Here is a 15595-nt window from a genome sequence, read left to right on the forward strand (position 1 = left end):
AGTTAAATGCAAGTATTTGTGTTTTATGGAGGTTTAGCTTGTAGCCAGAATATGAACCAAATGTGTTAAGTAAAGAAATCAGTAGTGGGAGGCTATTGTCAGGTTCAGTAAGTGTCACCAACACATCATCCGCATACAAACAAACCTTGTGCTCGGAGCCATATACAACAGCCCTGTAAATTTTCATCCCCAAAACTAACACCTGCATCAAATCAGATCTGCTCATTAGTCTACATCTAAAAAGGAGTGATCACAACTTGGAGAGCTGTTGCACCAAGTGGACTGACATGAATCATGGCTCCAACACGAGAGATGTCAATTTAAACAAAGGAGAAGATTATCAAACTCTTAAAAGAGGGTAAATCATCACGCAATGTTGCAAAAGATGTTGGTTGTTCACAGTCAGCTGTGTCTAAACTCTGGACCAAATACAAACAACATGGGATGGTTGTTAAAGGCAAACATACTGGTAGACCAAGGAAGACATCAAAGCGTCAAGACAGAAAATTGAAAGCAAAATGCACAACAAAACAAATGAGGAACGAATGGGAGGAAACTGGAGTCAACGTCTGTGACCGAACTGTAAGAAACCGCCTAAAGGAAATGGGATTTACATACAGAAAAGCTAACCGAAAGCCATCATTAACACCTAAACAGAAAAAACAAGGTTACAATGGGCTAAGGAAAAGCAATCGTGGACTGTGGATGACTGGATGAAAGTCATATTCAGTGATGAATCTCGAATCTGCATTGGGCAAGGTGATGATGCTGGAACTTTTGTTTGGTGCCATTCCAATGAGATTTATAAAGATGACTGCCTGAAGAGAACGTGTAAATTTCCACAGTCATTGATGATATGGGGCTGCATGTCAGGTAAAGGCACTGGGGAGATGGCTGTCATTACATCATCAATAAATGCACAAGTTTACATTGATATTTTGGACACTTTTCTTATCCCATCAATTGAAAGGATGTTTGGGAATGATGAAATCATTTTTCAAGATGATAATGCATCTTGCCATAGAGCAAAAACTGTAAAAACATTCCTTGCAAAAAGACACCTAGGGTCAATGTCATGGCCTGCAAATAGTCCGGATCTTAATCCAATTGAAAATCTTTGGTGGAAGTTGAAGAAAATGGTCCATGACAAGGCACCAACCTGCAAAGCTGATCTGGCAACAGCAATCAGAGAAAGTTGGAGCCAGATTGATGAAGAGTACTGTTTGTCACTCATTAAGTCCATGCCTCAGAGACTGCAAGCTGTTATAAAAGCCAGAGGTGGTGCAACAAAATACTAGTGATGTGTTGGAGCGTTCTTTTGTTTTTCATGATTCCATAATTTTTCCTCAGAATTGAGTGAGTCCATATTTTTTTTCCCTCTGCTTGGTCTAAAAAAGTAACCGTTACTGACTGCCACAATTTTTTTTCTTGATTTCTTATAGTGTTTCTTAAAGCCAGAAAGTTGCCATTTGAAATTACTTTAGTTTTGTGTCATGTCTGTGATCTACTTTTTTTCTACAAAATTAAACAACTGAATAAACATCCTCCGAGGCTGGTGATTCCATAATTTTTGCCAGGGGTTGTATATTGATACCTGTAATGTCCTTAGATTCACGAATGGCCTGTGCCAGTGGCTCAATAAATAAAGCAAAAAGAGCCGGGCTCAGTGGGCATCACTGCCGGCAACCACGCTTAAGGGAAACCAAGTCTGACAGGTCACCATTCACTTTTATCCTGGCTGTGGGTGAGGTGTACAAAGAGCTAAGACAGGCAATTATTTGACTATTAAAACCAATGCATTTTAAGGATAAATATAAAAACTCCCATTTGACGGAATCGAACAAAACCTGTCTGGTCGGTATCTACTAATTCAGGTATTATATTTTCTAATCTTTTAGCCAATATAGTAGTAAAAATTTTATAATCTACATTTAAAACGGACATAGGTCTGTAAGAACTGCATTCTGTTGTGTCTTTACCGGTTTTTGGTATCATTGAAATAAGAGCCTGCTTCCAAGATGGTGGTGGAGTCCCTCCCCTCAGTACATAGTTAAAACAAGATGTTAATAGTGGAGTAATTATATATCTAAACTTGTAAACCATTCAGGTGGGAAACCATCTGGGCCTGGCATTTTATTGCTCTTCAAGTTTGATATTACTTTATTAATTTCCTCTTCTGTTATTTCTCGCATAAGTGTATTATTTTGTTCCGTTCCAATTGACAGTAAATCCAAGGAGGTCAAGAAATGTTCTACCAATGTTGAATCAGCTGCTTTGGGTTGGGAGTATAAACTGGAATAGTAAGCCACAAAGGATTGTTGTATAGCTTCTAAATTGTATTGCATGTCGTTGGTCTGAGGATTTTTTACTTTGTGTATGAACCTATCAGCCTGTTGTTTACGTGCTCTCCAGGCAAGTAGTTTTTTGGCTTTAGGGCCATTTTCATAATAATTTTGCTTGACAAATTTGGCCTTTTTGTCTATTTGGTTCACATATAAATCATTTAGAACCTGACACACACGATAGTTCCTTTAAAGTCTCTTCATTGTTGTTTTTCATGTGTTTCTCTTCCAAATGTTTAAGCTGAACAACCACGTCCTTAATCTGGTTTTCTTTTTCTTTTTTCCTGTTAGATGACCACATTATTAATTTGCCTCTGAGAACTGCATTAGCAGCATCCCATAACACACTGGGTGTAACGTCACCTTTATCATTATGAAAAATGTAACTCTTAAATTCTTCTTCAACATATTCTAGAAATGGCGGTTCATTAAGGAAACTAAAGTTAAGTCTCCAGAGAGTCTCCTTACATTTTGTGTCTAGATGTGAAACCAAATAGACTCCAGCATGATCTGAGACATCCCTGACTCCTATGTTACAATTTATTATCCTGTGCCTATCTGAATTTCGCATAAAAAAAAAAGTCAAGTTTGGAGAACATTGAATGAAAATGCGATCCTTACTCTGGATGGCATTACCCTGACCTCCAGTAATACTGTGAGAAATCTTGGAGTCATTTTTGATCAGGATATGTCCTTCAATGCGCACATTAAGCAAATATGTAGGACTGCTTTTTTGCATTTGCGCAATATCTCTAAAATTAGAAAGGTCTTGTCTCAGAGTGATGCTGAAAAGCTAATTCATGCATTTATTTCTTCTAGGCTGGACTATTGTAATTCATTATTATCAGGTTGTCCTAAAAGTTCCCTGAAAAGCCTTCAGTTAATTCAAAATGCTGCAGCTAGAGTACTGACAGGGACTAGAAAGAGAGAGTATATCTCACCCATACTGGCCTCTCTTCATTGGCTCCCTGTTAATTCCAGAACAGAATTTAAAATTCTTCTTCTTACTTATAAGGTTTTGAATAATCAGGTCCCATCTTATCTTAGGGACCTCATAGTACCATATCACCCCAATAGAGCGCTTCGCTCTCAGACTGCAGGCTTACTTGTAGTTCCTAGGGTTTGTAAGAGTAGAATAGGAGGCAGAGCCTTCAGCTTTCAGGCTCCTCTCCTGTGGAACCAGCTCCCAATTTGGATTAGGGAGACAGACACCCTCTCTACCCACCCTCCTTAGTTATGCTGCTATAGACTTAGACTGCTGGGGGGGGGGGGGGGGGTTCCCATGATGCACTGAGTGTTTCTTTTTATTCACCTCTTTTTGCTCTGTATGCACCACTCTGCTTTTAATCATTAGTGATTGATCTCTGCTCTCTTCCACAGCATGTCTTTTTCCTGGTTCTCTCCCTCAGCCCCAACCAGTACCAGCAGAAGACTGCCCCTCCCTGAGACTGGTTCTGCTGGAGGTTTCTTCCTGTTAAAAGGGAGTTTTTCCTTCCCACTGTCGACAAGTGCTTGCTCATCGGGGGTCGTTTTGACTGTTGGGGTTTTTCTGTAATTATTGTATGGCTTTTGCCTTACAATATAAAGCGTCTTGGGGCAACTGTTTGTTTTGATTTGGTGCTATATAAGTAAAATTGATTTGATTTGATCAGAAATCTGGGAGAAGACCTGGAAGTTTACTTTATTAGAAATAAGAATTGCTACTCCTCTTGAGTTACTTTTTTTAATAAGATGAATAATATGAATGTTTAAAATCTAGTTTTTTGAGTTTTTCATGTTCCTTATCTGAAAGATGAGTCTCTTGCCAAAAAATCACATCCTGCTTTTCACGTTTCATTTTAGCAACAACTTTGCTCCGTTTGGTGGGATTGTGCAAGCCATTTAGATTAAGTGTTATATTATATTTCTGCCTATCCATTTCTCCTCCCAGAGAAGCGCACTTTTTTACAAATATTCCTGAGAACTAGATGGCTTGAAAACAAACAGAAAAGTGTCGGTCTGAACAATAAAGTATAACAGTTATGAACATAAAACAAAAGTGACCTCCATGTCTGAAGTGCAATCCTCACTTCTGGGCTGAGAGGGGAGTCCCTTCTAGGAGGTGGGGCCCCTCATAATGTGAGCTGGGGTCTCTGAGTTGTTTTAGTCAGAGCAGTGCGCAGTATTAGAGAGAGCAGGTGGAGTTACGCAGAGGGCAGGCCACGTTTACTGTTACTTAAAACAAGAGAAAACGACAATTCGTGCAAATACATATCAAGTTGAGAGTCCCATTGGTGGCTGTAGAAGTGGTTCCCTCATCCTCTCTTTATGCAGTACTCTCGCGCCGGAATCCCTTCAGTTTTTCCTGAATGCGTTTCAGCCTGGTCTCTCTATTACGGCGTGTCGCTCCTGTAGTGTCCCACGCCGCTTGTGTCAACCTTTTCCCGGTCGGCTGCGTCTCGGGGGTTGGGGTTGCCACATCGATAACGCCTCTGCTTTTTAGGTCTGCGTCGGCTTCCTGTGCATCCTTGTAGATCATCGTACCTGTGTTGAGGTGTATACAAAGCCGTGCCGGGTGAAGCGTTTGAAACTGGATGTTTTTTCTTTCAGCACCCTTCTGATGTGGACATAAGCCTTTCTCTTCGCCAGTATATCACTGGTGTAATCCTGCTCAAAGAAAAGGCGTCTTCCATTGCACTGAATGTCCTTCTTATTCCAGGCGGTGTGAAGCACAAGCTCCTTGGTCTTGAATTCGAGAAAATGTATTACCACAGATCTAGGGTTGGAGTCCGGTGGTGGCATAGGACCGAGGGAACGGTGGCATCTTTGTATTCCCAGAGGAGAGTCAGGGAGAGAAAGTTCAGTCTTTATGAATCTTTCAATTCTGTAATATTATCCCCTTCCACTCCTTTCATGCCGTGGATGCGTATGATGTTTCGACGTGAGCAGGACTCCAAATCTATGAGTTGTGTTTGGACGTGGTTGTTATGTTTCGGACGCAGGCGGAGAACCGACCCAGCGTTTGAAAAGACCAAGCATGAAATAAGCAGAGCACGGTTCAAAAGGATAACAGAATTTAATAAACATAACAGTGAGTAGTGCCAAACAACTAAAACGTCCGCGGTCTGGTGAGGTGGAAACACAGCGCGCTCTCAACAGCGCAAACGGTCCGGAGCCACAGCAGTTCGAACCCAGGGACCCCGCCGACACCCCCCAGGTGGCCGCGACAAACCGAGTCTGTGAAGAAAGAAAACATGAGGTGAGTCCAACTCCACACAGAGAGACACAACTCAAAGGTGCACGCAATCAGCAAACACTTCCTGGCTTAAAGCTATACATCAGCTTCTCACCCTGCAGGCACGGAACAACTCAGTTCAAATCTCCACTGCAGCAGAAGCTGATTAGACAATTAGCATAACGTGACAGCTCACTAACACAAGGTGTGAGGGACACCAAATCCACTGTCATTACTTCATAAAAGTCACCAAAACCAAATTACCTCAGGAAGTGTGCTGAAGAGCGTGAGACCTCACCCAATCCTCCTTCACAGATTGTGGCGTCAAACCTGGAGCGGTCTCTGCGTCCGTGATGGTGAGATTGTATTCCTGACGTCGATCTCACACGTCTGCTCACAAGGTCGAGTCTCTGGCAATCACACACTGTGCATTCAAGGTTTAAATGCAGCAATCTCTGATTAAGACAAAATACACCACAGCTGTGAGTCCTGATGACCTGCACGTGATAACAAGCCTCAGGTGTTCAGGGTGAGGTCCTGATGCTCAGCCACTCAGTCCTGAATGCATACCACCTGGTGGGAGAAACAGAAAACAAAAACCAAACCAGCCAAACACCCCAGCCCACAACAGTGGTCTTGTAATTCAAGCGTGTGAGAGAGTATTTCTTTTACTTCAGCGCTGAACTCCTCAATCTCCGCCACTCTCTGTTCAACTTCATCGATCCTCTTGTCCATTACTTTGAGATCAGAGGTAATAGTGTTGAGCGTCGTCTGCATCTCCTCTCTGAAGTCTGAAAGTTCTTTCCTGATCTCTCCTGAGGCTTCGTTAACATCTTTTCTAACGTTGACACGGACTTCCTTAATTTCGGCAATGATGCTCGCTCTCATAGCCTCTAAAAGAGTGTAGTCGGCTTGGTTGCTAATGCTAGAGCTAGCGTCAGCTCGCGTGGTAGGATCATCATTTTCGCTCGAATTGACTTCTTCTTCAGGGTTCGACTGTGGGTTTCCTCTCATTCTCCCCATATTTCCCCCGTCAAACTTCTTTGACAATCTTCCTGTAGTTATATAATGGTAAATTTTATGGGGGAGTCAGGCCCACTGGGAGCTGGTGGTTTATGCTGCCACTCACCTCTCCACCATCTTGGAAGTTCCTCGTAAATGGACAATATTTTAACAAAGGAACTCTTTTGCCTTTACTTAATGTGTGATCAAAAAACAACAAATTAAATAATGTCAAACGTTGTTTTTTGTCCATTATTTTTGCAATAATACTGAAGCAGCACTTTAATTTAGAACACTACAGGTCTCCACTTAATGTACAGTTTTTAATATTAATTAAAATTTAAATTAATTTTATTATAATTAATATTTAATTTTATTTTATTATAATTAATTTAAAATTTAAAATTAATTAATTAAGATTTTACTTCACTTATTGAAAGATGGTGAGACATACACAAGATTAATCAGTGTTCATTTATTAATGCACAGAAGACAAATAGATTACAATTACAACAGAATATATTAAACATTAATGATTTACTTTAGTATATAATTGTGTGTGTGTGTATGTGTGTGTGTATATATGTTTTTTTGTTTGTTTGTTTGTTTTGTTTTGTTTTTTTGCAAAATCCCAGTAAACACCAACTAACTGAAAACCCAGATTTATAATTCTTGGCACATGATTGTTCCAATTCATAAGTTACACAACCTAAAATATGGTGAAACAAAAGCAAACTAGAACATCAGAAAAAAATTTCAAGGTCAAAGTCCTGTTAGAACTGACTTTTCAAAAGCTAAAATAAATGTGATTAAATGTCAGGAGGATGTATTAAGTTCATGCACTTGAATCAAAGTTTTTTGTGTGTGTGTGGTGTTGCGAGGATTTTTTTTTTTCAACTTTTTCAGTTTCTGAATTCTTTTTCAGATTAATTTTCACAGAACATTGATTATTTCTGCTACGCACAATTTGTCATTGCTTTTTGGCACTTGGTTTCCAAGTGATAACTTGAAGACAGACAAACAGGCACAAAATTGGAACCTCCATCCAATTTTGGTGCTGTAGGTAAATTCATAAGAGAAAAATGCGAGTCACTGAGGCACTTTTGATTGAGATATAATGAAAAATGTACACCAAATGGGCTTTTCAATAGTAAATTCAAATGTCCACAAAATCCACAATCTGGATCAGATCCAGATCAAACTTTGTCAGGTGATAGTGAGTGTCAGTCTGCACCTCACTTTCAAATATGAAAGTGAGTGGGGCATGTTTAATTAAGATATAATGTAAAATATACATTAAATGGGGTTTTCAAAGTTACATTTAAATGGCCCCAAAATCTGCAATCTGGATCAGAACCTGATTAAACTGTCTGTCGATACGCTCTCAAATATGAAAGAAAATTGATATTTGATGAATTTCATAATGATACATGAAAAATTGTGGGATCCAGATTGTTCACAAATAAATGGGTGAAAACACACACATATATACATACATATACATATGTATAAAAATGCATTCTGATGATTTACTGTTGGCATGTATTATATTTGTAGCATTAAATGATTTTACAGTTTTTCAAGACCCCAACACACAATAACCATATAAACTATCAAAACTCATGATCTTATATTTTTGTATTGTGTGATTGCTCAGTTACATTGTTACACAAACGTACAGTGAAGCAAAAGTTACAAGAAAATATTAAGATTGTCCCCACTCAAGTTGGAAAAATTACTTAAATTAAAATCATTAGTGACAAACATCCGAAAAACCCTTCAGAGAAAATGGTGCAAACGTTGCAACATGGCTGTCAACAGGGCAGTCAGGACGATGGACTGTGGACTGTGTCTTGCAGGTTGTGTTCCGCTGTTGGTGGTGGATGCTGGAAATTGTTGTCAAAAACACTTTTAGAATATCATCAATCAGATTCCTCAGACTAACTTTATTTTCATGCATTGCTTTAGAATAGACGATGTCTCCCTCGTATGGGACAAAATGTCTTGAAAGGGATAGTTTAAGCAAAAGCGGCTCACCTTGTGTTGCTAAGGCTGTGGTTGTTGTACTCTGACCGGTGGTGACTCCTGGTGATGAAATTGAATCTTATTAGACGTGCACTCTAATATCTAACATATTTTAAGCTACAGTATTGAAGCGTTTGCCCTGAAATGTATCATTTTGGATTAGACACTCAAATTTAGGTGGTAAAATTTGTATTCCCCCCACCACTTCGCATACAGGAAATAAATACAAAAGTCTTATTTTTTGTCCCCGTGATGATATCAGACCAGAAATATTTTCCTTTGTGCACATCTTCATGTGGTGTGCTCCCACTGTGTGATATTTCAGTGAAATCCACCAACTCGTTTAGGAGGAATTATGTTTGCAATACACAGACGGACAGACAGGGTGATTCCTATCCTCTCCACCCCACCCAAAAAAACAACAGGGTGTATAATGAGCTGGCATTATCTCTGTGAGTGGCGTGATAAATAATTACACGTAATTTCTAAATGCTTTGGAAATGTGCTTCCATTGTTCTTTTTGAGTTTACTTGCGTGAAAGAGACCATCTTTTACGAAAGGAAAGGACACAATGAATCCTCGCGTCTCTGTGGCACCACTAATGTACGTGACGTACCATTTACAATGTCAACTTATTAAAAACCAACAACGAAATGGTATAACATTTTTCAAAAATTTTACATCATCATTTCAGAATTTATTTGGAATAGAAAACCCTAAAAATACACAAGAATAACTCTTAAAAAAACCCCCTGAGATTTGATTGTTGGGCAGCCCCTCTTAGAATAATCTGATCCTGGCTACAGTTAGACTCATATCATTAATTAAATGTCTTAAACTGAGGCTAATTCCTGTCACACTGTGTTGCCATCGGCATTCTTCCGTTACGAGTTCCTCATCCACCTACACAAAAGAATCTAGTAGTTAAAACAGCAGTTAGAGTGTGGAATCAGTTCACGCTGTATTTTGGCTTCCAAACCTACTCAGTGTCAGTAGCTGGTGCATTTGTTAACTGGTCTGACTGAGGCATTAAACCATTTAAAGACATATATGTTGATAGGAGTTTTGCATCTTTCCCAAATTTGATGTAAAACCTGCCCAACCTCAACATTTCTTCAGGTATCTAGAGTTTTGGAGTTTTGTTAGCAGCAGATTCCCTCTGTTTCCAAATCTACCTGTTCATTAATTAAAGGGTTGGGGCTCTTTTCGAGTAAGTTGTAAGACCTGTACAGGACCCAACTTCTCTTGACATTATGTTGTTCTCCATCCAGTCAACGACAAGTTAAGAAAAGTCATAGCAGGTTAGTTTTAATTTTAACAATCAGGATTCAGCCCGGGTCCACAGACACATACGTCCATGATCAATGGCAGTGGAAGCAGCATGAACCTGTTGTACATGATTTGATGTGTTAAGCTTAAACTGTTGCACTGTTCCATCTGTTGTTCATGCTGTTAGCCACACCTGTGTTTGTGCTGCTTGTGTTTCCTGCTGATTGGAGTGAAATTCATTAATCTACTGTAAGGTCAACAATAACTTTGTCAAAAACATCACTTTCATGCTGTATGTAAAACGTAATTTAAAACAGTAATACTTCAACCTGATTGGAGTGAATTTTATTAGTGCGCTATAACATCACTCGACAAACAACAATATTAAATTTTTTATGGTGTAACTTCATACGTACAAAATGAAACTTTTACAAATCAACAATAACATTGCAAAAACAATTTTTAGGCATCCACACAGGATCATGTATGTAAAACGTAATTTAAAAGAGTAATACTTCAATCTACAGTGAGTGAACAGGTGTATTGTAAATTGTAGACTCACCGCCTGCTGGTGGGGTGGTTGTGACTGCAGTTGTACTTGAGCTGCTTGTGTTTCCGCCTGATTGGAGTGAATTTTATTAGTGCGCTATAACATCACTCGACAAACAACAACATAAGATTTTTTATGGTGTAACTTCATACGTACAAAATGACATTTTTACAAATCAACAATAACATTGCCAAAACAATTTTTAGGCATCCACACAGGATCATGTATGTAAAACATACTCTTAAGCAGTAATACTTCAATCTACAGTGAGTGAACAGGTGTATTGTAAATTGTAGACTCACCGCCTGCTGGTGGGGTGGTTGTGACTGCAGTTGTACTTGAGCTGCTTGTGTTTCCGCCTGATTGGAGTGAATTTTATTAGTGCGCTATAACATCACTCGACAAACAACAACATAAGATTTTTTATGGTGTAACTTCATACGTACAAAATGACATTTTTACAAATCAACAATACCATTGCCAAAACAATTTTTAGGCATCCACACAGGATCATGTATGTAAAACATACTCTTAAGCAGTAATACTTCAATCTACAGTGAGTGAACAGGTGTATTGTAAATTGTAGACTCACCGCCTGCTGGTGGGGTGGTTGTGACTGCAGTTGTACTTGAGCTGCTTGTGTTTCCGCCTGATTGGAGTGAATTTTATTAGTGCGCTATAACATCACTCGACAAACAACAACATAAGATTTTTTATGGTGTAACTTCATACGTACAAAATGACATTTTTACAAATCAACAATAACATTGCCAAAACAATTTTTAGGCATCCACACAGGATCATGTATGTAAAACATACTCTTAAGCAGTAATACTTCAATCTACAGTGAGTGAACAGGTGTATTGTAAATTGTAGACTCACCGCCTGCTGGTGGGGTGGTTGTGACTGCAGTTGTTCTTGAGCTGCTTGTGTTTCCGCCTGATTGGAGTGAATTTTATTAGTGCGCTATAACATCACTCGACAAACAACAATATTACATTTTTTATGGTGTAACTTCATATGTACAAAATGACACTTTTACAAATCAACAATACCATTGCCAAAACAATTTTTAGGCATCCACACAGGATCATGTATGTAAAACATACTCTTAAGCAGTAATACTTCAGCCTACAGTGAGTGAACAGGTGTATTGTAAATTGTAGACTCACCGCCTGCTGGTGGTGTGGTTGTAACCGCAGTTGTACTTGAGCTGCTTGTGTTTCCACCTGATTAGAGTGAATTTTATTAGTGCGCTATAACATCACTCTACAAACAACAATATTACATTTTTTATGGTGTAACTTCATACGTCCAAAATTACACTTTTACAAATCAACAATAACATTGCCAAAACAATATTTAGGCATCCACACAGGATCATGTATGTAAAAGGTAATTTAAAACAGTAATATTTCAATCAACAGTGAGTGAACAGGTGTATTGTAAATTGTAGACTCACTGCCTGCTGGTGGGGTGGTTGTGACTGCAGTTGTACTTGAGCTGCTTGTGTTTCCGCCTGATTGGAGTGAATTTTATAAGTGCGCTATAACATCACTCGACAAACAACAACATAAATTTTTTTATGGTGTAACTTCATACGTACAAAATGACACTTTTACAAATCAACAACATTGCCAAAACAATTTTTAGGCATCCACACAGGATCACGTATGTAAAACATACTCTTAAGCAGTAATACTTCAGTCTACAGTGAGTGAACAGGTGTATTGTAAATTGTAGACTCACCACCTGCTGGTGGGGTGGTTGTGACTGCAGTTGTACTTGAGCTGCTTGTGTTTCCGCCTGATTGGAGTGAATTTTATTAGTGCGCTATAACATCATCAACAAACAACAATATTAAATTTTTTATGGTGTAACTTCATACATACAAAATGCCACTTTTACAAATCAACAATAACATTGCCAAAACAATTTTTAGGCATCCACACAGGATTATGTATGTAAAACATACTCTTAAGCAGTAATACTTCAATCTACAGTGAGTGAACAGGTGTATTGTAAATTGTAGACTGACCGCCTGCTGGTGGTGTGGTTGTGACTGCAGTTGTACTTGAGCTGCTTGTGTTTCCACCTGATTAGAGTGAATTTTATTAGTGCATGATAACATCACTCTACAAACAACAATATTACATTTTTTATGGTGTAACTTCATACGTACAAAATTACACTTTTACAAATCAACAATAACATTGCCAAAACAATATTTAGCCATCCACACAGGATCATGTATGTAAAACGTAATCTAAAACAGTAATATTTCAATCAACAGTGAGTGAACAGGTGTATTGTAAATTGTAGACTCACCGCCTGCTTGTGGTGTGGTTGTAACCACAGTTGTACTTGAGCTGCTTGTGTTTCCGCCTGATTGGAGTGAATTTTATTAGTGCGCTATAACATCACTCGACAAACAACAACATACAATTTTTTATGGTGTAACTTCATACGTACAAAATGCCACTTTTACAAATCAACAATAATATTGCCAAAACAATTTTTAGGCATCCACACAGGATCGCGTATGTAAAACATACTCTTAAGCAGTAATACTTCAATCTACAGTGAGTGAACAGGTGTATTGTAAATTGTAGACTCACCGCCTGCTGGTGGTGTGGTTGTGACCGCAGTTGTACTTGAGCTGCTTGTGTTTCCACCTGATTAGAGTGAATTTTATTAGTGCGCTATAACATCACTCTACAAACAACAATATTAAATTTTTTATGGTGTAACTTCATACGTACAAAATTACACTTTTACAAATCAACAATAACATTGCCAAAACAATATTTAGGCATCCACACAGGATCATGTATGTAAAACATACTCTTAAGCAGTAATACTTCAATCTAGAGTGAGTGAACAGGTGTATTGTAAATTGTAGACTCACCGCCTGCTGGTGGTGTGGTTGTGACCGCAGTTGTACTTGAGCTGCTTGTGTTTCCACCTGATTAGAGTGAATTTTATTAGTGCGCTATAATATCACTCTACAAACAATATTAAATTTTTTATGGTGTAACTTCATACGTACAAAATTACACTTTTACAAATCAACAATAACATTGCCAAAACAATATTTAGCCATCCACACAGGATCATGTATGTAAAACGTAATTTAAAACAGTAATATTTCAATCAACAGTGAGTGAACATGTGTATTGTAAATTGTAGACTCACTGCCTGCTGGTGGGGTGGTTGTGACTGCAGTTGTACTTGAGCTGCTTGTGTTTCCGCCTGATTGGAGTGAATTTTATTAGTGCGCTATAACATCACTCGACAAACAACAACATAAAATCTTTTATGGTTTAACTTCATACGTATAAAATTACACTTTTACAAATCAACAATAACATTGCCAAAACAATTTTTAGACATCCACACAGGATCATGCATGTAAAACATACTCTTAAGCAGTAATACTTCAATCTACAGTGAGTGAACAGGTGTATTGTAAATTGTAGACTCACCGTCTGCTGGTGGTGTGGTTGTAACCACAGTTGTACTTGAGCTGCTTGTGTTTCCGCCTGATTGGAGTGAATTTTATTAGTGCGCTATAACATCACTCGACAAACAACATAAAATTTTTTATGGTGTAACTTCATACGTACAAAATGCCACTTTTACAAATCAACAATAACATTGCCAAAACAATTTTTAGGCATCCACACAGGATCACGTATGTAAAACATACTCTTAAGCAGTAATACTTCAATCTACAGTGAGTGAACAGGTGTATTGTAAATTGTAGACTCACCGGCTGCTGGTGGTGTGGTTGTGACCGCAGTTGTACTTGAGCTGCTTGTGTTTCCACCTGATTAGAGTGAATTTTATTAGTGCGCTATAACATCACTCTACAAACAACAATATTAAATTTTTTATGGTGTAACTTCATACGTACAAAATTACACTTTTACAAATCAACAATAACATTGCCAAAACAATATTTAGGCATCCACACAGGATCATGTATGTAAAACATACTCTTAAGCAGTAATACTTCAATCTAGAGTGAGTGAACAGGTGTATTGTAAATTGTAGACTCACTGCCTGCTGGTGGTGTGGTTGTGACCACAGTTGTACTTGAGCGGCTTGTGTTTCCACCTGATTAGAGTGAATTTTATTAGTGCGCAATAATATCACTCGACAAACAACAATGTTAAATCTTTTATGGTGTAACTTCATACGTACAAAATGACACTTTTACAAATCAATAATAACATTGCCAAAACAATTTTTAGGCATCCACACAGGATCATGTATGTAAAACGTAATTTAAAACAGTAATACTTCAATCTACAGTGAGTAAACAGGTGTATTGTAAATTGTAGACTAACCGCCTGCTGGTGGGGTGGTTGTGACTGCAGTTGTACTTGAGCTGCTTGTGTTTCCGCCTGATTGGAGTGAATTTTATTAGTGCACTATAACATCACTCGACAAACAACATTAAATTTTTTTATGTTGGAACTTCATACGTACAAAATGACACTTTTACAAATAAACAATAACATTGCCAAAACAATTTTTAGACATCCACACAGGATCATGTATGTAAAACATACTCTTAAGCAGTAATACTTCAATCTACAGTGAGTGAACAGGTGTATTGTAAATTGTAGACTCACCGCCTGCTTGTGGTGTGGTTGTAACCACAGTTGTACTTGAGCTGCTTGTGTTTCCGCCTGATTGGAGTGAATTTTATTAGTGCGCTATAACATCACTCGACAAACAACAACATACAATTTTTTATGGTGTAACTTCATACGTACAAAATTACACTTTTACAAATCAACAATAACATTGCCAAAACAATATTTAGGCATCCACACAGGATCATGTATGTAAAACATACTCTTAAGCAGTAATACTTCAATCTAGAGTGAGTGAACAGGTGTATTGTAAATTGTAGACTCACCGCCTGCTGGTGGTGTGGTTGTGACCGCAGTTGTACTTGAGCTGCTTGTGTTTCCACCTGATTAGAGTGAATTTTATTAGTGCGCTATAATATCACTCTACAAACAATATTAAATTTTTTATGGTGTAACTTCATACGTACAAAATTACACTTTTACAAATCAACAATAACATTGCCAAAACAATATTTAGCCATCCACACAGGATCATGTATGTAAAACGTAATTTAAAACAGTAATATTTCAATCAACAGTGAGTGAACAT

The 15595-nt window shown here is 38.2% G+C and overlaps 1 protein-coding gene and 2 long non-coding RNA genes across 4 annotated transcripts in view; all 3 read right to left on the reverse strand.

Moving 5' to 3' along the window:
* Positions 1–15595, reverse strand: part of LOC117531936 — a 303771-nt gene that overhangs the window by 117745 nt on the left and 170431 nt on the right. The window lies entirely within an intron of this gene.
* LOC117531781 lies at positions 8069–13323 on the reverse strand. Of its 2 annotated transcripts, none has more exons than XR_004566728.1 (4): positions 13311–13323; positions 10415–10471; positions 8596–8643; positions 8069–8444 (listed from the first exon to the last, which is right to left on the reverse strand). It is a non-coding gene; the product is annotated as an uncharacterized LOC117531781 (long non-coding RNA). The 2 variants fall into 2 exon arrangements; XR_004566727.1 differs by lacking the exon at positions 13311–13323 and adding an exon at positions 11285–11303.
* Positions 13598–15390, reverse strand: LOC117531784. Its single transcript, XR_004566731.1, has 3 exons — positions 15333–15390; positions 14755–14811; positions 13598–13654 (listed from the first exon to the last, which is right to left on the reverse strand). It is a non-coding gene; the product is annotated as an uncharacterized LOC117531784 (long non-coding RNA).

Source organism: Thalassophryne amazonica, chromosome 19 (assembly GCF_902500255.1).
Source record: "Thalassophryne amazonica chromosome 19, fThaAma1.1, whole genome shotgun sequence".
NCBI lineage: Eukaryota > Metazoa > Chordata > Actinopteri > Batrachoidiformes > Batrachoididae > Thalassophryne > Thalassophryne amazonica.